Raw genomic sequence first — 24,640 nt, 5'->3', positions numbered from 1 at the left:
GCCACTGTGCAGACTGAGGTGGAGAAAAGGAGCAGAGACCAAGGACAAAGATGAGAACCTGCTCCTAGAAGAAAGCTGTCATGGAGCCATTTGCAAGCTTGACTCTCAATTTGAAATTTGACTATTCAATTTTTATCACATCAGAAGCCAACTGAGAGGGTCAACTGGGGAGCCAAAAGAAATCCAACCTGAAATCAGAGCAGGGCAGACAGGTAGCACTGTAACCTTTAAAAAAAATGCAGAACTGTTTATTGGGATTTGAAGGGTTTTGTTTGTTTGCTTAAAATCTCTGCTGTCCTTCTATTTTAATTCTTTGTCTTTATCTATTGTCAATTAACCATCTCTTGCATTAGAAGAATGTTTTAGGATTTCTAACTTAGTTTCCAGCAACAGCCTGACTTTCTCTATTGCTTAAAGGGCATCTTGTGACAACTAAGGGTTTCAAGACTTTAGAAGATAAAAGCATTATTAGAAGGTTCAAGCTAGACTGGGCTCAGCAATAAAATACTGATCCTTCTGACCATGGCCATTAACCGCAAAAAAACTGTGTAATATTTCCTGTTCACATTTATATTGTTTTCTACATTTTAGTCAACAACACCCCTCTGACATTATTGATGATGCAGTCATTTTAATCCTCTGTGCAAGAGATTTGTATCAGGTATGTCCCTTTTGCACATTCATGAACTCTGTCAGTTAAGAAAACTTGAGAGAGTTGGAAACACAGAAAAGCAAACTTATTAGACATCAGATTCACTACAAATTCCAACTGTGCAGTGGGTTCACCAAATAGAAATGAGCAACTGCACAACCTGTAGAAGAAATGCTGTTATTTATTTATTATTTATATTATTTATATATTATTTATATTTATTTATGGCTGGGCCATCCAGTAAGCTGGACAAGCAGTCTGCCCTTCTCCCACCACGGCAACCAACATCATCTTCAAGCCACCGTGCATGCAAACATCACAAGGAATGGGTACTTGTGCCAGGTGAAATAGCCCTGAGCATATGCCAGAACAAGAGCCTATATATACTAGAAAGCAAAGGCATCTTCCGCCCTCAGTTTCCAAATTGACTGCTTGGTACCACTCCACATGTAGATATCCTTATGCAACACTTGTACAAAGCTAAGAGAATGACAATAATCAGTATTAATTAATTTATTATGCAATCAAAATATCTTAAACACACAGTGTACACCTGCTCAGTGGTAATGTTATTTAAAATAAGTCAAGTTGTCTTAAAAAAAAAAAAAAAAAAAATCAGTATTCATCACTACCAGGAAAACTGATGCCAGAACCAGGAAAAAACCCCAAAAATGTGATGACATCTGAGTGCTTGCTGATCACCAAACAATTTAATGTAATAGCTCAACAGTTCAAAAATATAATATTTCTCTGCCTATAGTTTTAGAAGAAATTGTCAATCAATGCTTATTGCAGTCTCAATAGATTTTTACAGAATTCCTTGGCACAGAAGAGAGACGTGCCCCAAGTCTTAGCTTCTCTGACAACTGCCAAAGCTGCCAAAGTTATTAGGCTTCAACATGTTTAATTCCACTGAGAATAAATTTTTTCAGGTTTATATGTATTCTTAACAGGAATTACATACAATGGTGATAGTTCCTTGGCAACATCCTTTTCTTATTGACTCCCAAGTTCTGATTTGCTCCACTGTGCTGTGATAAAAGGAAGGACTTTTACTGAATAAGATGGTTGTGCACACTGTCATTAGAAAATGTTAGACACAGGGTGTAATAAGTAGAGCCTTACTTCAACTGACGGAGAGTTGTGTTTCCACCTAATTTTTCTTCCAGATACCTAAAACTGCACATTTTTATAACACTCAACACTGACAGAGACATTTTTCATGTGTTCACAGGTGGGAGGACAAAGTTTCTACTTTAATTTTCAGGTTAGCTTTTTCAAAAGCCAATTACTGGAATAAGCATTCTGAAGATGCCATACAAAGGCCTTGATCTCTGGCAGAAATTATTCATAATAGCATGAACCCCATGCTAAGGGTCTTCTGATAGGATCTCTTTGAATCTTAAAATTAAATAGTTAATTTGATATTAAAATTTCTACAACATCATTATCTACTAAAAGAAAGAAATAAAGAAAGCTCCCCCACAAACAATGACCTCTTTCACACAGTTTTAAATGTAGGGATAGTAGCTTCCATCAAATGCATTATATACTCTGCCATATGAATGACGTGCTCAGAGTCAGCATTTTAAATCTAATCCATGCTGATAGATCAAGGCTTTCCATTTTCTGTTACCTCTGCCTCTCATTGTAAGTCAAAGCAAGCACCTAGTTATTTAAAATAGAGATATATGTACAGCTTGTATACATGCATACACACAAATGCAGCACATCAGTATCATGGACCCAGGCATGGAAGGCTGCTTAAACATGCAAGGAGAGTTTATCATGGAACAAAGAAGTGTGTCAAGAACTTCTAAGTTAGTAGGTTATTAGGATGAACTTTTACCAATGACAGAAAGCTGGTTTATCACACTTCTCAGTCACTTCAGCAACTAAAACACTAACTGTGGGGTTTTTTCAGAAAAAGAAGAAAAATTAAATTATACCTTCTGCTTACAATTATCTTAATGAAGAAATGCTTAAGCTACCAAACATTAATAGTTAGTGTACAAACAACTCTTACCTGTATAATAAAATCACCAAAGTAATTCCGACTTTGCCTTGGACTTCCAAAAAGCAAGAAGTACACACATGGTTGAATTAGCTCAGTTACTCAGAAATCAGTGGAGTAATACCAAAGATAGATCTGGCCCATTATCTACCTATACAGCACAAATGAATAATGCAAATGTGTATGCAAAGGACCATGAACTATCTCAGCTTAGCAGTGCATTTAAAATGTATCACTAACTTTCAGCTTCTTGAAATATTTATCAACCCCAGGAGGTTCCACAGAGAGCACACTGTATTAGGAACTTCACTGAATTTTTATTTCTACACCTGACTCAGAGGACTTTAGAAAAGGAGACTGGAATTAACTGCTGTAACAACTTCAGGTACTGCTCTGACACCACAGGCTTCACGAGCACTTCATGAGTGTTTCTAAGTCACTTTAATGTTCTTCCCAGCGTTGAGACCAACTGGGGCCTTTATGCAGCACATCTTAGGAGGGAGAGGAAGAAGGTACCCAGTTTCTTCACACGACTTCAGAAGCAACTAAAATTAAACTGTCTGCAATTAGAAAGCTACTGAAAGAATCCACAGTAAATGAGCATGCTTTAAGACACCACAATCAACTGAAAAAGACCACAGAGCAAGTTAAATTGTCTTACTAAAATCAGTCTACTGGTACAAACTAGTTAAAATGACTAGTTGGATCAAGTGGGAAAAAGCTTGGATCAATTGCACACAGCACTTAAACTACTGAGCACTAGTCAAATGTTAAATTTGTTATACAATATTCTTTTTTGAAACAAAATTTGGTCTTGAAGTAATTACAGAAGTTCTACTGGTCTAATAAAGATGGGGACATCTGAAGAAAGATTAATACTCTACATTACGAGAAGAAAAAAAAAGGAAAAACAAACAAGCCAAACCCACACCACAAAACATCCCAGCACTGAGCTTAACATTGAGTAGCTATACCATTTTGATCTAGAAAACCTTTTGTTTCCTACTTTAACTGATAAAAACTAACTATATCAGAAAAAAATTCCCCCAAAGTAATGTATTTCAGTCCTTATGGACTTTGGGAGGATACATGTTTACTCCTTTAATTGCACAAATGCAGTCACCTAGTAAACAGTATTACTACACATCAAGACACTCCTGCAGTGTATTGATTCAGGAAAAATACATAAAAACAACATGCTCTAAAAACTCTCTTTTTTATTGTTAGTAGAGAGTACTAGACATAAGGAAGGGTGGTTTGTTTTTACATTTTATGTATTTCTTTTATTCAGCCAAAAGATCAAACTATTGAACTGTTACCTTAACAAGCATACAGATCTGTGTCAAAGAAGGCTGTCGGGACTTTTTCCACACAACTGACTTCCACATGAAATTCATTTATTTAATCCCTTAAACAGTCAGTCACATTTCCCTGGGACATGGGCAGCACCAGATGAAACTAGCAAGTCATAACCATGCATTATTTTTACTATGTGTAATGAATTTCAAATTAGCTGATGCATAAAAAAAATAAAAATAAAACATAAAAAATCTATCGGAAAAGCCCAGCAAAGTCTGAAAGGCTAAATATAATTCTAAAAGATGCAAATCCCGTTCTCACCTACATAAGACTATAATTTGAAAAGAGAGATAACACTACAGTTGAATATATGGTATTTTACTGAGAATATTTTCTAAGCTGAAAGTACAAAGCAACAGGTCTGCAAACTCAAAAGCATGCATCTACAGAAATATATCTTCGCACAATGAAGATCGGCTGGTTGAATTATTATAACTCAGTGGAATTACTTACAGCTTTCCTTTAGACGGGTCGCACCAAGAAATAACCGCGGTCAAATCAGGTGTTGCTGAATAAGAGCACGAGGCATTTGGGGAAAATAAGATACTGAAGACTAACATTTACTTTCTTGCCTTTCCTGTGAACTCTAAAATGTGGCCAATTTTGCTACCTATTTACTTTTGGGTAAGAGACTTACAGCATTTTGCAGTCGAAAACGATCGGAAAGACATTCAAAAGTGCCGTTTTAAGACAAGTCATAAACCTTTCCACGAAAGCTCCCATTCCATCTCACGCAGGCGATCCATCTTTCAGGCTTTACCTTTTGTCGCCCACTTGTAAATTAATCTCCTGAATCAGTTCGCTGCGCCCTGGGAAGCCTCCTCGCCGCCGAGCCGACTTTCCCTCCTTTCTGGAGCGGCGGCTCAAGCACCTTTACTCTTCCTTTTTAATGCCCCTCCTCTCCTTTTAACACTTACAAAAAGAAACTTGGGGACAGCAGCGGCCGGCGGTTCCCAGCGGCGGGCAGAGCGTGGGGCCGACAACAACAGGCAGCCCGCGCTGCCGTGCGCTGAGGCGGGCGGGGGCCGGGGGCGCGGCCGGGCCGCGGGCAGCGGCGGCAGCTGCCGGGCCCGGGGGCAGCGCGGGCGGGCCGGGGGAGGCGCTCCGCGGGCACAAAGGGCTCCATGGCAACGGCGGGACGAGCCCCCCGCGCCCCCGTCACCGCCGGACCCGCCCACGCCGCCCCCCCTGCCGCAGCGATCGCGACGGCGGCTCGGGGAAGCAGCCCTCGGCGACACCGGCCGGGGAGTCGGGCGGAGGCTGCAGCCCCTGGCCCTGCCACTGGCCCAGACACACGTCTTCAGCAATTGTTTATCTTCCACCAGAGTGCAGATCAATCTTCACACAGAGGTATAGTCATTTAGGTTTTCTAATTGAGGAAAGTCGATAAGCTACTAGTGAACAAACTAGTGTTAAACTGCGAAGTTTAACAAGGGAAAGTGCTGGATTTTGCAGCTGGGTCGGGGCAATCCTGGGTCTATGGGCGGACTGGGGAACTAGAGACTGGAAATCAGTGCCAGGGAAAGGGACCCTGGGGATCCTGGTCGATGGCAACTTGCATCTGAGTCAGCGGTGCCCTGGCAGCCCGGAGCGCCAACCCTGTCCTGGGGGGCATCAGGCACAGCAGCACCAGCCGGGCAAGGGACGGGATTGTCCCGCTCTGCTCTGCACTGGGGCAGCCTCACCTCGAGTGCTGGGGGCAGTTTTGGGCACCACAATATAAAAAAGACTTTAAGCTTTTAGAGACCATTCAAAGGAGAGCCACGGGGATGGTGAAAGGCCTTGAGGGGAACCTGCATTGAGGACTGTATGAGGTCACTTGGTCTGTTCAGCATGGAGGAGACTGAGGGGAGACCTCACTGCAGTCACAATTTCCTTGTGAGGGGAAGCAGAGAGGCAGACGGCGATCTCTGATCTCTTCTCTGTGGTGACCAGTGGCAGGAACCAAAGGAATGACTTGAAGCTGTGTTAGAGGTTTAGATTGGATATTAGAATAAGGTTTTTCACCCAGAGGATTCTTGGGCACTGGAAGGCTCCTCAGGGAAGTGTTCACAGCAGCAAGCTTGACAGAGTTCAAGAAGTGTTCAGACAATGCTCTCATCACATGGTGTGTGATGTCTTGGGGCTGTCCTGTGCAGGGCCAGGGGTTGATGTTCCTTGTAGGTCCAATCCAACTCAGATATTCTGTGATTCTCCGCATAGTATAACTTCACACTGAATGGATTTAACTCCACATCAAGTTTTACAGGTCTTATCAGTCTCTTAAATACAAAACATTACATTTGGGGGCACATATTCTTTTTTTAACTTTTCTTTTAAACTTCTGCTTTGCAGACTGTATGACCTGAAGTTGTCAAATTTTAAAATACACAGTCATTTTTAAAATAGAGTCATCTAGAAAATAAAACTTACTTTTAGACATGCGCACAGCACACAATTTTTAGATGTGTACACAGCAATGGGTGACAAGGTCACAAGCTAAGGGTTAAGTGCCTGGCCCAGCCTCCAATGGGGACAACTCTGAGGCTCCAAAGCACATTGCTAGGAACAAATCCATGTACAACATTACTTGCCACTGAATGCAGCAAGACTTCGTGTGCACCCTCAAGTCTGAGAGCTCTTGGGTCAAGGATCAAGATGCCAAAGGTGGAAATGAAACTCAATCAATAATCATGACAAATTTCTACAACCCCAGGCAAGACCCCCATAGGTGTAATTATGCCCATAAAAGATTGGTGTTTTTGTCGGTATGGTGCAAATGTTAAAGTGGTTCAATTATTCTGCTGAAGTCAAAAAGATTTAACTTGCTCCTAAAAATTTCTTGCTAAACTGCCTTATTCAGTACACACATTTCCATTGGTCAACACCTCTGTGATCTGAATGCTGGTAGAAAACAAGTGTTCTATTATTTTGTATATAAAGATCCTGTCAGGTAAAATAGCCTTCCCTTTCACATAAATATTATTACTCAAATAGTTCATGCGAATAAAATGTCAGCTTAGACTCCAAAGTGAGCCCTTCCCAAGGTTTTCAATGTAATTTTTATCCCTGTTTTAATTTAAAAATAATTCCGTGCACACAGCCTTTGTTATTTGCTGCCAATGATTAGGTAAAAGGCTGCAGGACTGGACTAGAGGCTTGCATTTTAGCCTTTCCTTAAAATTCCATATTCAATACAGATCTCAAAAAACCAGCTCCTCTCTACTTACATAGAGCCACCTCTTTCTCTGAACCCCAATGACCATGTTCTTAACATCCCCTGTCATTAATATTTACCACTTTTGATTGGGAATCATAAAATTTCACTGCACAGTTCAGTAGTTTTCTCTCAAAATGTCACAATGAAGCTGAGATCACTTTTTTTTTTTTGATTGGACAGGACACAGCATACATGTTGAGAAAGGAAAAGCAGCATTTCAGGGCCGGAAGGGACAAAAAAATAGCTGACTTGGCTTGGGTTTGTGTGTGCTGCCCGGGGAACACACAGGTGCAAGGGTTGCCCCTCAGCTTCCACCCAGAAGGGAGGGAAGAAACAGCACCAAAGCAGGTTCAGAGGTTTAGCATTAGAAACTTATTTTAAACACCTGCTGAGGCCCAAGAAATAATAATAGTAGTAACAACTATAGTAATAATAATAGTAATAATAATAATAATATTAAAGGGCACAATCAGCTACTTATCCCAGAAACTTTTGGAAAGTGAAAATTCAACAGTTAATTGTATTTCTAAAATTTCAAGGAAGTAAAATGTTGCTGGGAGCAACGGATAAGTCCTTTATTTTAGCTCCTGAATGGCAAACCTACCAGCTCCCTTGTAACTCTGCCAAGCTGTAAGTGTCATTTAAGGAGAGCAATACAACAGCTTATTGTTGTTCTCCAGCACTGCTTAGGATGTAGAAAGAAGACTGTTTTTGATACATTAAAGGTCACAAATAAATAGCAATTTAATAGGAAAAAGATCTACTCTACATGCAAGAATATCTCAAAGGCATAGTTAATTACATAGCAGCCTGAGCATGTTCTCTTTTATTAAAATATTGTGAACGGCCATCCTCTTTCATTTCAATGAGCTAATATGCATCACCACCTCAGAAAACTCTGTTAAAAAAAAAAAAAAAAGAAAACAGGTACTATAAAGTTACTGCATCTATTGCAGCACTGCACAACACTCAGGCCATTTTGCAGTACATTTAATAGAGAAATTTAACCAATCAATACAATTCAAAGGGATTTCACTCTCATTGCCAAAATCAATGATTGGTATTAAAATGGATTGCCACATATTCATGAACAAGTTGTTCAATCATTTGACATTTGTGCAGATTGCTATCTTTATATAAAGTGATTCTGTCCCATAAAACTGATTTATAAAAGTGGAGGAAAACTATTCCCATTTCAAACCCATATAATACTGTTACTGTATAGGGGTGGAATACCTACTTTTTCTGAATCACAGGAACTCCTACACACTTAAAATTGATCAACTCCTTAAGTGCTCTGTTGATATTTGACTCATTGTATGCTGAAGTTGTGTAAACTTTGAGAGTTTGAACAGAGAGAAACCCTATAATTTATTCCTGAACTACTGGAATAAAAGGAAAACTGCATTTTAGCTGGAATGCTGAGAAAGGAGATCAGGTGTCTGATTTTTCTTTCATTGATGCAACACAAGAACAGTTATCTCTGTTCAGTTCAATCAATTCAGTGTTTTTATGCTAACATCCACACCTTACTTTAATCTACGCAAGTGCCCATTCTCCTTTTTTTTCATGTTGGCTCATCAAGAATCATTTGAAACATCTCCAAACATCAAGAGTGTGGATTCATTGTAATTTGACTAGGGTGGTAATTTGACCTAGGTGGATTCATTGTAATTTGACTGAAAACATCAATACCGAAATCTGTGTTTTCAGAAAAGATACATCTGTAAACATTTCAATGCAATTGTACTAAGGCCAGTGTTAAGGGTTAGCTTGTGCTATCCTTAATGTGTGTAGTGAGCCAACACTCATGCACAGGATAAACTGCTGTACCTGCTAGAAATAAGACTATTTCATTGAAATGAAATAAAGTAAATAATGATATTTACTGAGGTAGTTTCTGTACTGAGTTGTGGTAGGTTTTTTTTCCCTCCTAAAACCTTTCTAGGGGTCTCTTTGCCTTTCTTCTGCTAGACAATCTATGCATATGCAGACAGAGATTACTCCAGAATCTCTCCTTTTTCTCTACTAACATTTTTTGGTCTGGGACACTAAGTTACCGTGAAATAGTCCTGCAAATACGGCAAAACTTCAGATGTTTTTCAGAAGCTCAGGCCTCTGTCAGAATATCTTACTATATTTCACTCATGTTTCTCTCTTGATTTAATAACTGATGGAGATAACCACTCTAAGAATAAGCAAGGGGTTTGTGTGATACTGGGCATGGTGGCCCTGCAGATCCCTACAGTTTTTCTTCCATGACATACTAAGCTCAGGCAAATTGAATAAACAGGGAATTTTGTTCTTGCATAATAATGAAGAAAACCTTTTTCAGAGTCTGAATAGACAGTAGTAGATAGCACTTATTTCCACCAACTTTTGCTCTTTATGTTCTGTACCACCAATGAATAACAAAATTATTTTAAAATAATATTACAGGCCACAGAATCTTTAAGACTTACTCTGTTTCCCTGTTTGGGGGAATAACCAGTTCATTAACAAAAATCAAGAAGAGAACATGCCTATTTGCTAACTAGTTTTGTTAAAAGAACTACTAAAACATTTCCTACTGCTTTGTAGCAGCTTTGAGGAAAACATTATTGCTATATGTTTTTAACACTCAGCAAGAACTTCGCAGAATGTGAGCCACTTTTAAGTCATAGAGTAGAAAGCAAAACAATTTCAGAAGGCATGCTGGAAATAATCCCAGTTTTTTGGAGAGAACATGAATGAATTACCTGGGCTATGCAGAGCCTTGTCACAGAAAGCTGCTCTGAGCCCTGTATTAGAGAAGTGGGATGGGACAAAAAAGGGCAAAAAAGAAGTAGGTTATTCCACAGTGTAATCTGCATGTTTTTTTCTGTTGATGATTTCATCACCATCCAAACCATGGGATCTGATAGATAACATATTCTCAAGAAACCCACACCACCCACCACTCATAGGTGGTGCTCAATGGTCAGTTCTATTCTGTGCTACTTACTAATCTTTACTCCTCGCTATCATAAAGATGAAATGCAAGCATAAAAAGGGGACACAGAAGCCATGACGTTGGGGATTTTTTCTCCCTTATTTTCAATTCTTGGTTGTTGACTTATGCAGAGAATATAGGAGAAATTGAAGAAATTCTCCCTCAAAATAATATTCTGTTTCTACCATCTATGTGCATTTATGGCTATATTGCAATAAGCAAAAAATGAGACTGGTTTGTAGCCTGCAATTTGTTTATAATATTTCATCTTGAACATCTATAGTTAAAACAGAAGAAAATTAGTACACTGGTAGGCATTACTGCTAGGTAAGTCATCGAGAATAGTTTCATTGCCTGTTCACAACATGAGAAAAAATTACTAGATGCCCAGTAATGCAGAATACAATGCATTAGGATAAGAAGAAAGAATCACAGATTTGTAGAATAGTTTTGGTTGGAAAGGATTTTAAAGATCATGTAGTTTCAACCCTCCCCTCCATGGGCAGGAACACCTTCCACTAGACCAGGTTGCTCAGTGTGCCATCCATGTTGGACTTGGAACAGTTTCAGAGATGCGGCATCATCCACAATGTCTCTGGGCAACCTGTTCCAGTGCTTCACCACCCACATTGTAAACTAGTATCTAAACTAAACCTTAGTTTAGTTAGTCAGCTTAGGGCCATTCCCCCTTGTCCTGTCACTACATGCCCTTGTAACAAATCTCTCTCTTGCTTTCCTGTAGGCCCACTTTAGGCACTAGAAGGTGCTATAAGGTCTCCCTGAAGCCTTCTCTTCTGCAGGCTGAATAGCCCCAATCTCTCAGTCTGTCTTCATAGGAGAGGTGCTCCAGGCCTCTGAGCATCTTTGGGGACTTCCTCTTGGCTCAGTCCAACATGTCCTTGTCTTTCTTTTGTTTGGGACTCCACAGCTGGATGCAGCAATGCAGGTGGGGTCTCACAAGAGCAGAACAGACAGGCAGAATCACCTCCATTCATCTGCTGGACCTGCTTCCTTTGATGCATCTCAGGATACAGTTGGCCTTCTGGGCTACAAGTGCATATTGTCAACTCACCAAGCTTCTTGTCCAGCAATGCCCCCAAGTCCTTCTCCACAGGTCTAGTCTCAATCAATTCTCCACACAGCCTATATTTGTGCTTGGGATTGCCCTGACCCAGATGCAGCACCTTGCGCTTGGCCTTGCTGAACTTCATGAGGTTTGCAAAGGTCCACCTCTCAAGTTGTCCAGGTCCTGCTGGATGGCATCCCCTCCTTCTGTCGTGTTGATAACATCACTCAGCTTGGTGTCATCAGCAAAGCTGCTAAGAGTGAACTCTGTCCCAGCATCCATGTTGCCAACAAAGATGCTGAACATCACCAATCCCAATACCAATCACCAAGGAACACCACTTGTCACCAGTCTCCACTTGGACTACCAATTCACTTCCCTCACATCAAATTGTTAGTGAAGATTTCCTGATCAAAATTGATTTTTCAAATTTGATGCCAGTTCAGAGTTCGTGTTCACATCCGTCTAGGACAACTTTAACAAATGTAGAGAGGGAATGTGCTCCTGTTACATGTGCATTCTTATTAAACTTCACTTCAACAATACAGAATCCTGGAAAACCAAATTAATGAGAGGATGTGCTCAACTGTATAAAATGTTGGAGGACTGGCTTATGTGGACTACTTTCACTTGAATGATAGGATCTTTTTTAGTTAGTATTTACTATTTGAATAAAGAAATCCTCAAAAGTTGCTGTATTTAACCACAAAGAAAGTCTAAGGCTTCACTGGAAAAAGATTAATCAGTATTGGTACTAATAAATGGAATGTGAAAATGTGTTATTACAGCCATGTACTCCATTGCTGGCGTGGTGATCAGTGGCAGAAACAATTCATCATCACAACACAAAGCAATGTCTGTAATGCAGCTTCAGTTGTTTTGTCTTGTATGATGTATACAAGCATCAAGAGAAGTTTAACATCTGTGATGCTGAAGCTTTGTAACAGTCAAACATTATGATGGGTTTTCTATCAAACTAAAAAGAGTTCAGGACTCAATACTTTGCACAGAACAAGTGCACAGCAGCAGCAAGTGTCATATAGAGTCTTACACAGTGTCACTTCTTCAGCCTCCAAGTCACTTTGAACAAGTAGAAGGCTTTTGAAATCTGACTTTGTGTCACAAGGCAAAGAAGAAATATATCCTTTTATCTGGGAATTCATCTCTGACCAGAAATAAAGACTTGCTGCTGACAACAGGTTGTTTTCTTCTCTTTCTGAATATAAAAATACAGTATGGGTCAGGTAGCATGAGGCTGCTTTCTGCTCTCAAAAACATCTTTAAAATGAAACTACACATTTGAAGAATGAAAATTTGGGTTTTCAAGCAAACCAGAATATAAAGAGGTTAGGAGCTGGTAATCAAAGTAACAACGCAACAGAAATCCATAAAGGGAATGGAGAATATTGACAAACATGCTTTTCATTAGAAAAGACTTTTTTGCATCAATTTTTGAATTAAGAAAATCAATCAGAAGTGAAGATATACTGACAGCAGCATGAGGAAGCAGCAAAAGTTCAACAGAGAGAAGTAGTGCAATCAATTTGACCTTTTGTCAGACACTTTACCAACTCCACAGAAACTGGGTATTAAGCAAGTACCCATAAAATAGGTTGAATTATTTAGCAAGTGTGGGACTTTTAAATCAACTCAGGCCATGATCTACCTGTGTTAGCAAATCCAACTGCTCTGGAAAACTGAATCTCCCAGGATGCAGCCATTGTTTGATGGGAGAGCAAGAATAAGGAGAAGTTCTTCAGGACAGAAAAGCCAAAATCTGTGTTCAATTCAATTAGCTAGCAGATGTAACTAAAATTTTAGATGGAAAGACAGAAGTGTTTTTAAAGTCAAACCTATGGGAAAAAAAAATTGGGGGAGAGTATAAATGAGCATAAAAGGTGTTTCAGGCTTCTCTTTTCATACTTACACAACTCCACTTTTTCATAATTACTGCATGGTGCTGACTTTTTTTTTTTCACGTATATTTAAAATGGACATTGTAAAATCATTGGGCAGAGACATAATAATGTTAACAACTCTTCTTTTTTCATGCAAAATTTCTTTGACAGCTTGGCATATAGTTAATCACTTTTTAAAAACTGAATGCACCCCAATGCAGCAGACCTAATTTTTTAATCTGTCAGCCAGAATTTGTCATTAACAAACTTTTAAAAACTGATTAAATACTTTGCTTTTTTTCCTCAAGCTTGTGCCTTGGCAATGGGCTGAAGAAAATGTGTATTTCCAGCAAGATTAATGAGCAATTATTGGTTGAGATTAAACTGCAATAGAGATTTAATGGATTTCTGTTTTGGCTGTAGAAGTACTCAGAATAAACTGATGAATGATTGCCACAAATGAAAACAAGTTAACCTGATCAGAAGGGAGTTGTGGAGGCTGAGGGATAAAAAGAGAATGGATAAAAAGCTGGGGATGAATCTGATGTTCAGAAAGGCGTATGAGACACTGATACTACCAGAAAAGAGAGAGACACCTGTTAATGACTGCACCCACCATTCCTTTCGAGGTGACAGCCATACTAACCTTTCCTTGCTACAGCAGTCATATCAGGTAAAAATTAAATCTATTTCAAGGAATTATTTTGGACAATCATGACTGCTTGGCTACTGGAGTTTCAGTTTAGGTTTTTAATCAGATAAGGATAGAGGTGTAGTTTTGGTTTTGGTTTGGTGTGGTTTTGGTGTTTGGGTTTTTTCCTCCTAAAAGCACACAGTGCATCTGTTCCATAAGTTTTATTACAGATTCAGTGATTTTGTAGAACAGGAAATTATGAAGTATAGTCATATATTACCACAGCAAGTACTAAAGGCCTCATATTCTACCTGTTGAGTATTTGCAGCAAAAACCAAGAAACAATGTTATGTACACCCAAGAGAAAGCAACTTGGACAATGATTAACAGACCAATTAAGTTACTTAAACTTCTGCTAACATTCTCCAGTCAATAAGGCATTCACTCTAATAACTTAACAATGCTACATTTAAATAACATCCTTTTCTCACTTTGTCTTCACTCTGCAGCTCCGTATCTTTCTTCTCTTCTCAGTCACTCCCTTATTCTTTCCTGCCACTTTGCTCTCCTTACAGTAAATCTAATTCCCTTAAACAAAAGCAAAAAAATCCCAGCAACACTCAAGCACACAATTCCTTCCCTCTGTTGGCATGTTATCTCTCTGCCTATGTCCTCAAACAAATGGAACAATATTTTGTGAAGAAGTAACACCTACTGCCCTTTCTGCACACACTGTTGGAGACTATGTTGCTAGTTACTTATAGTGCAGTAAGCATGAGCCGCAGTTTTATAATTTTTTTAATCAAACTTGCCTTCTAATTGCCTCTTTCCAATTCAAAATATGGCAGGAGGTTATTAGCACTCCAAAAACCCCAGTGCCCCAAAAACACACAACTATTTCAATTCCACCTGGAAGCCAGACCCACCGTTTCCTGTGCTACACCAACAGGCTGCAGTGCCAGACCTTCACTGCCCACCAAGGGCACACACCCCTGCCCATGGGTGAAGGGGTTGAATTCCAGCTCTGCTTTGAGCACCAGGTGCTGGCTCCAATGACCATAAGGGAGCAGCAGGGCTGAGCTGCACTGGAAAAGGGAGAGGCATGCCTCCACCATGGACAGGGCAGTGTCCTCCCCAAGCAGGGTGCTGTCCTACAGCACCTCTTTTATTCTTTAAGTGTGACAGTCCACATAACTACCTACAATATCCTTCACCCCACCTTTATGTGTCCAGTAAACCACAAGTAACTTTGACCTAGTGGATCACCATTTTTCTGTGCAAAGGGTGCTCCACCACAATATTTTCTTTTCCCTCGTCACAGATGCCAAGAGATTTTGGTCATTGCCTCTCCCCATGCTGTGATGCAAATTTATTGTCTCCTTTCTTTTCATGGCAACACATTGTGCAAGAATTTCTGCTTGTGTCTTGGCCCATGCTGAGCTGTCTGTCAGCCTTTACACCTTGCCCACGAGTGTTAAATTCAAAATTTGTTTCTAAGCTTTTTGAGTAGCTGCCCTCATGTGATATAAAATCTATCAGTAAACCAAGCTGATACACTGGGTGGAAAACATTAATGGAAACTACCGAGTGAATGTTTGGTCTAAGAACTTAAATTTATGAGATGACATTTTCTCTATAAACTGGAAAGCAAAAAGTTACATTGTGTTGACCCACATAAGAGCTCAAACCTCCTACATTTAAAATATTTGCTAGGAGTGGGCACAGAAAGGTAGCAATACATTTCCCAGGATGTCTTAGTTGAGTAAGGAATTTAACCCTCCTAATGAGAACCTTTTTCACGCTGTCTATATTTACAAGAAGAATGGCTAAAGTCTTCCCTAACTCATGCCTCCTGAAACAACTTAGAAATAGCTGACATCACCGTGTCTCAGGGAAGACTGTTTCCTTCCCTTGGCCTCCAGAGTAAAAGAGTTGTCTTTTGGGTTTGTTCAAAAACTGGTGGATAGGGCCTAGTTACTGTAAATGAAGTTGTCTTTATATGTCTTTTTTGCTTTGCTAGTTACGGAATTTCCCCCAGCTAGGATGTTACAGAGATTAAAAGCAAGGGCATGACAGAGAACAGGGACTTTCTGCATGAATACAAGCAATTGTATCTGCCTAAAAGAATCTTGAGACCTATTCTGCAGGTGTTTGTGTAAATTACAATTGAAATTTCCTTCATGATGAGGAAGTTGATGCCTACTGCACATTTCTAAACTAAAAACACCTAACTGCACAGGCACATGCTGGGTTTCTCCCACTTACAGACTGGGTTGTGCTCCCTGTGACCTAGGGAGAGCAGTTCTGCTCACTCACACACAGACATCCCCCTACATGTCAGCTGGAGCTGTTTTGGAGAACAAAAGAATTGATTCTAATAGACCTGCATGGCTTAGACAGCATCCAATTTGGCCTTTACTTATTCTAACAATAAAAATAATTGCAAATAAATGCAGAATCATGGAAGGAAGTTACACTTGCTCATGTTGAAAGGTCTGAAACAGGTAAATGTTTATGCAACGGTGGAATTTGTTGCATATAACTGCAACATAGCTGCCATATGCATCTCAGGAGTAAATCTGTGAGCAGAAAGTGTTGCACCCATTTAAATAAGCTTTTCCATACTTGAAATCTTTATGCAAGGGATACCTAGAGATTAATCTGCTTAGAACTTACTGAATATTATATTACTTATAGGTGTAGGCAGTACAGCCTTCTAGCAGGTAATATGTGGCAACCACTATGTTCTTAGAGACTGCATTAATACAGCAAGAAAATAATAATCAAAAACTTGTGGTTTTTAATGAAAAGGTTTTTCTCATATTCAATAAAACAAGTAGATTTATCAAGCATCTAGTATTTCAAGTAGATGTAAATAAGTGATAATCATAATTGATAATCATGTCCACCTTTCTGCTCTTTCCTTTTACTGAAGACAATGAAAAAATGAGGAATGCTTCAGTAAAAAAACAATTCTTTTGCCAGCTGTTTAGCACTAAGTATTGAGCACTAAGTCAGTCTGGAGATTAATTCACAGTACTTCATAAGCTTAAACCAAATTATTTAGACTGTGGGAAGGCAGCAAGTAAGGAGAGCATAGAGCCCAGTGAGGTGATTTCCCCTACTCTCACAGCCTGGGGCGATATTCACTTTTAGCATTACAGCAGGAAATCGCGAACAAGAGCCTGTGGCGGTGTGCTCATGGGTAGTCTTCCACTGAACAGGACAATGGCTTGGAAACACCATGTTAGAAATCAGCTGTATTCCTTATACCATCCACCAATTCACACAAAACATTCTATTTTTTGAGGTACATCATGGGCTTTGAAACATTCTGGGACCTTGACAAGAAAGACTGTGGATCATCCTGGGAAAAAGCATGAGCGTGTAAATCTTAGGTATTCAGAAGGGCAAGGCCTTTTCTGGGGTGTTTGTCTCTCCTTGACAGCTGGTACTGTTAATGAAGCCAGGAGGCGGTGAAGAGGTAGGGAGTGTTTAGCACTGAACACAAGGCTTCTTGCAGAAAGTGTCTGCTTGCTTGGTTTTTCTTGACTCTGCAACCTAACATTTTGAAGCTATTTTTCTTATTCTGCCTTTTCCAGTTTCTTTTCTCCATTTCTCACAGATTTGCTGTTTTTATTGGAGTGTCTCTCTAATTATTTTCCTCCATGCTAAAGTAAGGGCAACTATACTTTTCCTTTCCTTAAATTTAAAATTGTATGAAGTTCACATGGAAAATATCTGAATTACCACGCAGTATTTTTCCTTTTAATTAAGATAACTACTTCACAAACCTACTAAATTCTATTTCACCTAAAAATAGCAGGTAATTTTTTAATTCAGGATTTGCATAAAACAGAGAAACTGCAAACCTCCTACTGAGTGTTTAATTAAGGAAAGATTGATATGGCCTAGAAGACATGAAAAATTCTCTGTGGCCCAGACATTTTGTCATCTGCTGCTCTATCACTGGAGATATAAGCATCGAGTACCTTTCTCCTATAACAAAGATGTTTTGATCTAGCTAAGTGAAATATCCAAGACAAAAAAAAAATCATAGAAAGTATCATGTGCCAAATATGTCATATCTTTCTCAATGTGAAGATATTTTTAATTTGATAAACTTACTATGACCAATCTCATAAAATGGATGCTGTCTATATCAAGCAATTAAAGGTCACTAAGGAATTGTTTAAATGTTGACATTATTACATGTCCTTATAATATGCATGACTTGTAGACTTAGAGAAAATGTATGAGTATTATTTATCAGATCAAAATACACTGACTCTTTTCTGGAAAAACACATTTTAGAAATGGGAATAACTTCATAAGTCCAGAACGTGCCTATACAGTAAAAATTAATACTTTGTTATTGAAGACTGAAACAAGTCAGAGTTATCCTTATGGGCTAAAGAGAATATTGGAATATAAAAATATAAAATTATATAAAGATAAAGGCAACAATAACAAGAACTGCATATCCGCTTCGAGCATTATAATAAAGGAATACATGGAATTTACATAAGAAATTTTGAAGTACAAAGAATAGCACTTCCTTTCCATTCCACCATGATTTTATATATTTGTAACCAAATGTTTGAAAAACAGACACACAGTATGTAATACTTTATGTAAAACTGCATCAGTGAGAGAGGAGTTAGGACTAAATAGCTGTGTAGAAGATAAGGAGTATTCACTTTTTGTTCTGTTATCCAAAGTAATTTACTCCCCAAACACAAAATGCCCATGGTGGCTTGGTGTCACTATAGGCAGTAGGAGGTACTAACATAATTTCATGGTTTCAGTTGATATCACTAGTGCTACTTACATGTATTTGTACAGTTCAAAAGTTAGATATCATCACTAGGAAGAGTTACACAGCTCCTTGTTGTTACATTAAAGCAATTAAAACTTTAATTATTTCAGTGAGAAGGAATTTGGAATGAAATTACAAAATGCCAGTTAAGAAGAATAAAGGCAATAATTCCCTTAAATAGCACACAATGTTTTCAATTTTTTAAACACTTTCAAAATAATTACAGCACAGGATATGTATTATTTTAAAAATGGCTGAGATATAGCACCATAGTACTGTGAGAATATAACACATACCATGTCCAGTTTTGTCTGTTAGGAAACAAAATGTTTAATTTTTAAAAGAAGGTTATGTAGCTTTAGCAGTGTAATAGCCTTATAGATTGTACCTTTTGCATCAGCACTCAAGCAAAATGGTACTGCCACGCACTGTATTTGAAACTTATTTTGTGGAAGGTTTTTAAAATCAACAAACCAGAAAATCTGTTGTTTGATAAAGGAATAAAGCTTTACTAGAGTATTAAACCCCCCCCAAACGGTAGGTATTCAAGACTTACTCTTGGAAAGAAGGAGAGCAAATAATTAAACCCCCCCTGTGTATGTATCTCTTCCATAGAAAATTTGTTCCCTGAAGTCCAATGATATGAAATAAATAGAAAAAAAGGAAAATTTATTTGTATGATGGAAACAGTACTCAAGCCAACATCAAAAGAAAACTGTACTCTGAGGCAATAATTTCCTAAAAATTGAATCTTTCCTTTTTTCCCTTCTTTTCCTCTCACAAACTCACTTCAACAGCCTTGAACTCTCTCACTCTCTCAAAAACAAACACTACAACACTGTTTCTTCATATTTACAGTATCAGTGCTGCTATAAGAGATGAAGTGCTTGGAAAAACTACAGTTATGAGCAATGTCAAAAATTTGTTCTGCACAAGATACATTTAAATATTTGTACCCAATCTCTCTCTCTCTTTTTTTTTTTTTTTGAGGGTCTTTGAACCCATGCTGTTCAAATGCACACAAATGTGTCTGAAGAGGTGAACTCCATAAGGGTGATAGCACATGGCCATTCACCTGATTTGCACAATGTTTTACAGAATCACAGACTCACAGAATCAACTATGTTGGAAAAGATCTTTGAGATCATCAAGTCCAACCTATGGACCTAGCACCACTGTGTCAACTAGACCATGTTACAGAATGCCACATCCAGTCTTTCCTTAAACACCTCCAGGGACAGTGACTCCACCACTTCTCTGGGCAGCCCATTCCAATATCAAAACACCCTTTCTGTGAATAACTTCTCCCTACCTAATCTCCCCTGGCACAGCTCAAGACACTGTCCTCTTATCCTACTGCTAATTGCCTGGGAGAAGAAACTGTCCTTCACCTGGCTACATCCTAATTTCAGAGAGTTGTAGAGAGTGGTAAGGTCTCCCCTGAGCCTCCTTTTCCCCAGGTTAAACAGCCCCCGCTCCCTCAGCCACTCCCTACAGGGTTTGTGTTCCAGACCCTTCACCAGCCTTGTTGTCCTTCTGTGCACATGTTCAAGCATCTCGACATCCTTCCTAAGCTGGGGGGCCCAGAACTGGACATAGCACTCAAGGTGTGGCCTCACCGGTGCCGAGTACAGGGTGGCAATCACTGCTCTGGTCCTGCTGGACACGCTATTGCTGATACAGGCCAGGATGCCATTGGCCTTCTTGGCCACATGGGCACACGTTGGCTCATGTTCAGCTGTCTCAACCAGCAGCCCTAGGTCCTTTTTAATTGGGCAGTTTTCCAGCCAGTCTCCATACAGCCTGTAGCGCTGCAGGGGGTTGTTGTGGCCAAGGTGCTGGACCTGGCATTTGGTCTTGTTGACCCTCATATTGTTGGATTTGGCCCATCGATCCAGCCTGTCTGGTTCCCTCGGTAGAGCCCTCGTACCCTCCAGCAGATAGACATTCCCCCTACTTGGTGTCATCTGCAAATTTGCTAATGGTAGACTCAACCCCTTATCCAGATCATCAATAAAAGTATTAAACAGGACTGGGCCCAACCCAGATCTCTGGGGGACACCGCTAGTGACTGGACACCAGCTGGATGCGGCACCATTCACCACAGCTCTCTGGGTCTGGCCATCCAGCCAGGAGTGCTCCTGTCCAAGCTGCAGGCTGCCAGCTTTTCCAGGAGTATGCTGTGGGAGACAGTGTCAAAGGCTTTGCTAACGTCCAGGTATACAACATTCAAAGCCTCTCCCTCCCCCACCAGTCATCTCACCTGGTCATAAAGGGAGATCAGGTTGGTCAGGCAGGACCTGCCTTTCCTAAATCCATGCTGGCTGGGTGTGACCCCAGCAACCACCCTGTAGGTGCCATGTGATGGCACTCAAGATGATAACTGTTCAACTTATGAATTAAAGACTGAGATTGTAGCAAAGACTAAGGAAACTGGATAAATCTAAGTTACATGAATGTCATAAATAAAAAGCTTTTTCATAAGAATGATAAGTCCTATGCTGAATAAGGGCCTCTGGCCTTTATGAACTCACATAACAAGAAAGCCATTATTAACAATCTAATTTCAGGTTTACAGATAAATTTAGCAATTAAAATAGTTACTAGTTACATTGTAACATTTTATTTCTTTGTATCTCATACATCTTTTTGCCTTAATAGTGTTGTTTTTTCCCTACCTAAGACAGAATGGGAAAACATGTAATATGGATTTTTCATCTCTACTAATCTCCAGAGTCTTGCTCTAGTGTCAGCCTGACTTCTCTGTATTTTAATGTATTGGTGCTTTGACTTACAAAGGTGAATAACACTGGGACAGACTCTTTGTGCAGCTTCTGCTAACATTTTTGCTTGGTTATTATATTTGCAGTTGAAGATGGAGAGTAACACATTATTAATGTTGATGATGCTTCCAATTGGCATTGCAAGCTTTATGAGTGGGGATGCTGAGCCAATCTGGACAAAGAGATTGACAGCAGAAAGGCAGTGATGCATGTACTAATCACAGAAACCAAGGGCCACACTGCCTTAAAGGCTAATTTTGCTTCCCAGCATGTCTCAGAACATTTCACTGCACAGGGTCACATAAAGAAATAGTACAGCACTGGGACAATTCCTGATGTAATTCAGCACCCCTTTGTTTTCCCCCAGAAAGGTTTTTGTGTTTTAAGAGAAGCAGAATGCAGCTGGGGGAAAGAAAAACCATCTGAGACAGCCCTCCATCTTCCTCAGCAGTGTACACAGGAGTAGAGAGCGTTGTGATGCTGCTGCTCAGTGCTGCGAGATGTTACAATCTTCAGAACTGTCACAAGACCTAGAACAGGCTAGACAGACAGAATTTAAGGCAAAGCCCATTTAAGCTAATATCTCCTGAATCCAGCCCTCGTATTCTATATTTAGGTCAGAAGGAGGATTTAAATTATTTTCCATAAGAATTAATAAAACTACTGTAACACTGTGAAAATAATCAGAAAGTCATTGAGTACTGCTTCTTCAGAAGCCCCTCTAGTATTTATTCTTGGTGCCATCTATAGGTAGCCCTCACTGAAAAACATTAGTCCACTAAGGCAGTGAAATGTGTAATGATCTTTGATATATTTTTTTCTACTGCAGAAGCTGTTAGGCTCTTAGTAAGAACAATTAAAATTTTACTTGTTTTTAAATTACATCTAAGCATGATTAATCTAAACTCAAGACTCCAACTCATCTTCATTTCTTTTCATTTTTAGAATTCACTCAAATAGTCACTGAATGTCTGAAAATTGAAGTTTTCATGTGATATGAGCAGAAGGTCAAGACAGAAATCTCAGTCCAAAATAGCTATAAAAGTTGAAAAACAATTTCTTCCGTCAGCATACCATACAGATGTAGTATTTTGTGCAAGCAGTATTAGGCTGATATGAACACATAACTATTTTGGAGTTATACCTAGAACAGGAAAAGACTCTTACAAAACTCTTACACAGATAAAAACATCATCCTCCTCTGACCCAGCAAAATGAAAAGGGGAAAAAATGCTTTATTAATAGACCATGAAGAAAGGAACCTAGGAAAATAACTTTAATACACTAAAGAACTTTAATGCACTAATTTAAGATGTAGCATCTTTTTCTTGTCTTGCACACATGTCCTATCATGATGATTTAGCTCTTTTATGATGCAGGAGAGAAGAAATCTATTCTTGTAGTCTAAATCCAAAACCTATATTTGCCATAACCTAATACAAAAAAAATAATGGTTCATATGCATGTGGTATGTAGCAGATTTCAATTTGTTCTATCCAATCTAAAACACTTAAAGGTAAAACTAATAATTAAATCCATGGTACTTCTGCATTTTTCAGTTCAGGATCATGCTTGGTTTTGGTCTCTCAGTTGAACTAGAATAATTTATACAAACCATGAACATCACCCAAACAATTTTTTTTAATTGTAACCCTTAGGAATTACCTAATTTAAATTATTACCAGGAAGAAATAATCTGAAAAGCTTTAGCTATGGTATATAAAAAGAGTCTACATGAGAAAGAAAACCTCTTTAGTTGACAGTTTAAGTAGGGTTAGATGAAGAAAAGTAAAAGAAATTGAGAAATAAGTTGGAAAGCTTAAACAATAAAGGAAATAAAACTTTGGAGTAACTTTCCAGCATTGTACTGGATTATGCATCACTTCCTCTTTTTAGACTCTGTCTTTCTAAAACAATTCAATAGATCAGCCATGGCTTTTGAAACAAATACCAGGATTGCTGGCTGAAATCTTATGGCCCACAAAATATATCATGGACTATCAGGATGTCCCCCTTTATCCTTAAAATGTATGAAATAAAAATCTGAATGGATGACAGCAGAGATATCAAATGAAAACAAAAACACTGCTTATAATCATAAGTCTTTTTAACTTCATGTTACACCTTTAGAAGGGGTATATCAGCCTTAGAATATGAATACAGTCAATTATTGCATGTGGTCTGAAAGGTATTGATGTAAACAGTAGTTTTTTCATGTAAATGTATAATCAATTTCATTCAAATAGAAATAATTCAAGATGTGATAGAAGTGGAAAAAGAAAACAAACCTAACAAGAAAAAAAACAGGAAAAGAAAGGATTTTAATATTACCACCCAAAAAAATCTGAACTGATGTGTCCTTTTATATCATAACCAACAATAAATAACTTCAGTATTTCATTATTAGAGTTGTAATGTATTTGCAAAAGATAGGCAAAAGTATAAAACATTCTTTTTCTACATGGGACAGTGTCGGCAGTGGATTGTTATATTTACACAGTGAATGACAAGCCCCTATCAACATTTACATGGCTTCAACGAGCTCTGTCAAGTACCCTCCTCTGACAACCTTTCCACCTACCATCTATTTCCCGTTTTATACTTACCCTGGAGTCCAGATCATTTAATTAGCCAATAAATGCTATCAGGAAAAGGTTTGCCTGATGCTTTTTTTGACTGTTCAACTGCATGTTATAAACTGATTATTTGTTGCCCAGTGATGCAAACTGATTACCTGAGTTAAAACCCTTAATTAAATAGCCATTCATTAAACTCACAGTTAAACAGAACACATGATACTGTGTAATTAAAACAAATTGTTGTACACAATATCTTTTAATTCAATGGATTTATGACCTGTTAACAGCATATGAAGCTTGAATACAAAAGAAGCCCTGTGACTGAAGTGAAAAAAGGCATATACCATATACTTCAAATGGGAAATAACTATATAGCAAGAAACAGCTATTATTTATTATAGCTTCTATTATTTTGTATCTCATTTAAACTAGCTCACAATTATCTCACTCACTGGGGCCACTTTTTAGTACCTGTACGTATACTATGCATTTTCCATGAGGTGATTGCTGCTCTCTAAATAGAACATTTGACTGGCACTGCCATCTACTATTATTAGAATATAACAATTCAGGTTCTCTTTAGCAGAATATAAATAAGCACAAAATAATTCAAATTCAACATTTAAGGATTTGAAGATGTTTCTCTGACCTGGTAAACCAGTTTCT

General features: G+C 38.7%; 1 protein-coding gene and 2 long non-coding RNA genes across 13 annotated transcripts in view; 1 reads left to right on the top strand and 2 right to left on the bottom strand.

Moving 5' to 3' along the window:
- Positions 1-24,640, bottom strand: part of CTNND2 (catenin delta 2) — a 631,469-nt gene that overhangs the window by 411,836 nt on the left and 194,993 nt on the right. For 3 of the 11 annotated variants that reach the window (XM_053959589.1, XM_053959514.1, XM_053959735.1), the window contains exon 1: positions 4,786-5,066. The exons of 4 other annotated variants lie outside the window; for them this stretch is intronic. The gene's annotated coding sequence lies outside the window, so the exon portion shown is untranslated. Of the gene's footprint in view, positions 1-4,478; positions 4,534-4,662; positions 4,761-4,785; positions 5,067-24,640 lie in introns of those variants that run through there. 4 more of the 11 variants (XM_053959813.1, XM_053959886.1, XM_053960043.1 and 1 more) reach the window with 4 other exon arrangements.
- LOC128797682 (uncharacterized) lies at positions 2,964-4,118 on the bottom strand. The gene is made up of 2 exons (XR_008434217.1): positions 3,986-4,118; positions 2,964-3,211 (listed from the first exon to the last, which is right to left on the bottom strand). It is a non-coding gene; the product is annotated as an uncharacterized LOC128797682 (long non-coding RNA).
- LOC128797639 (uncharacterized) lies at positions 5,171-13,466 on the top strand. The gene is made up of 2 exons (XR_008434203.1): positions 5,171-5,375; positions 11,124-13,466. It is a non-coding gene; the product is annotated as an uncharacterized LOC128797639 (long non-coding RNA).

Source organism: Vidua chalybeata, chromosome 1 (genome assembly GCF_026979565.1).
Source record: "Vidua chalybeata isolate OUT-0048 chromosome 1, bVidCha1 merged haplotype, whole genome shotgun sequence".
In the NCBI taxonomy this organism is placed as follows: Eukaryota; Metazoa; Chordata; class Aves; order Passeriformes; family Viduidae; genus Vidua; species Vidua chalybeata.
The sequence above is the reverse complement of the archived record's forward strand: the minus strand, read 5'-3'. Positions and strand labels throughout refer to the sequence as shown.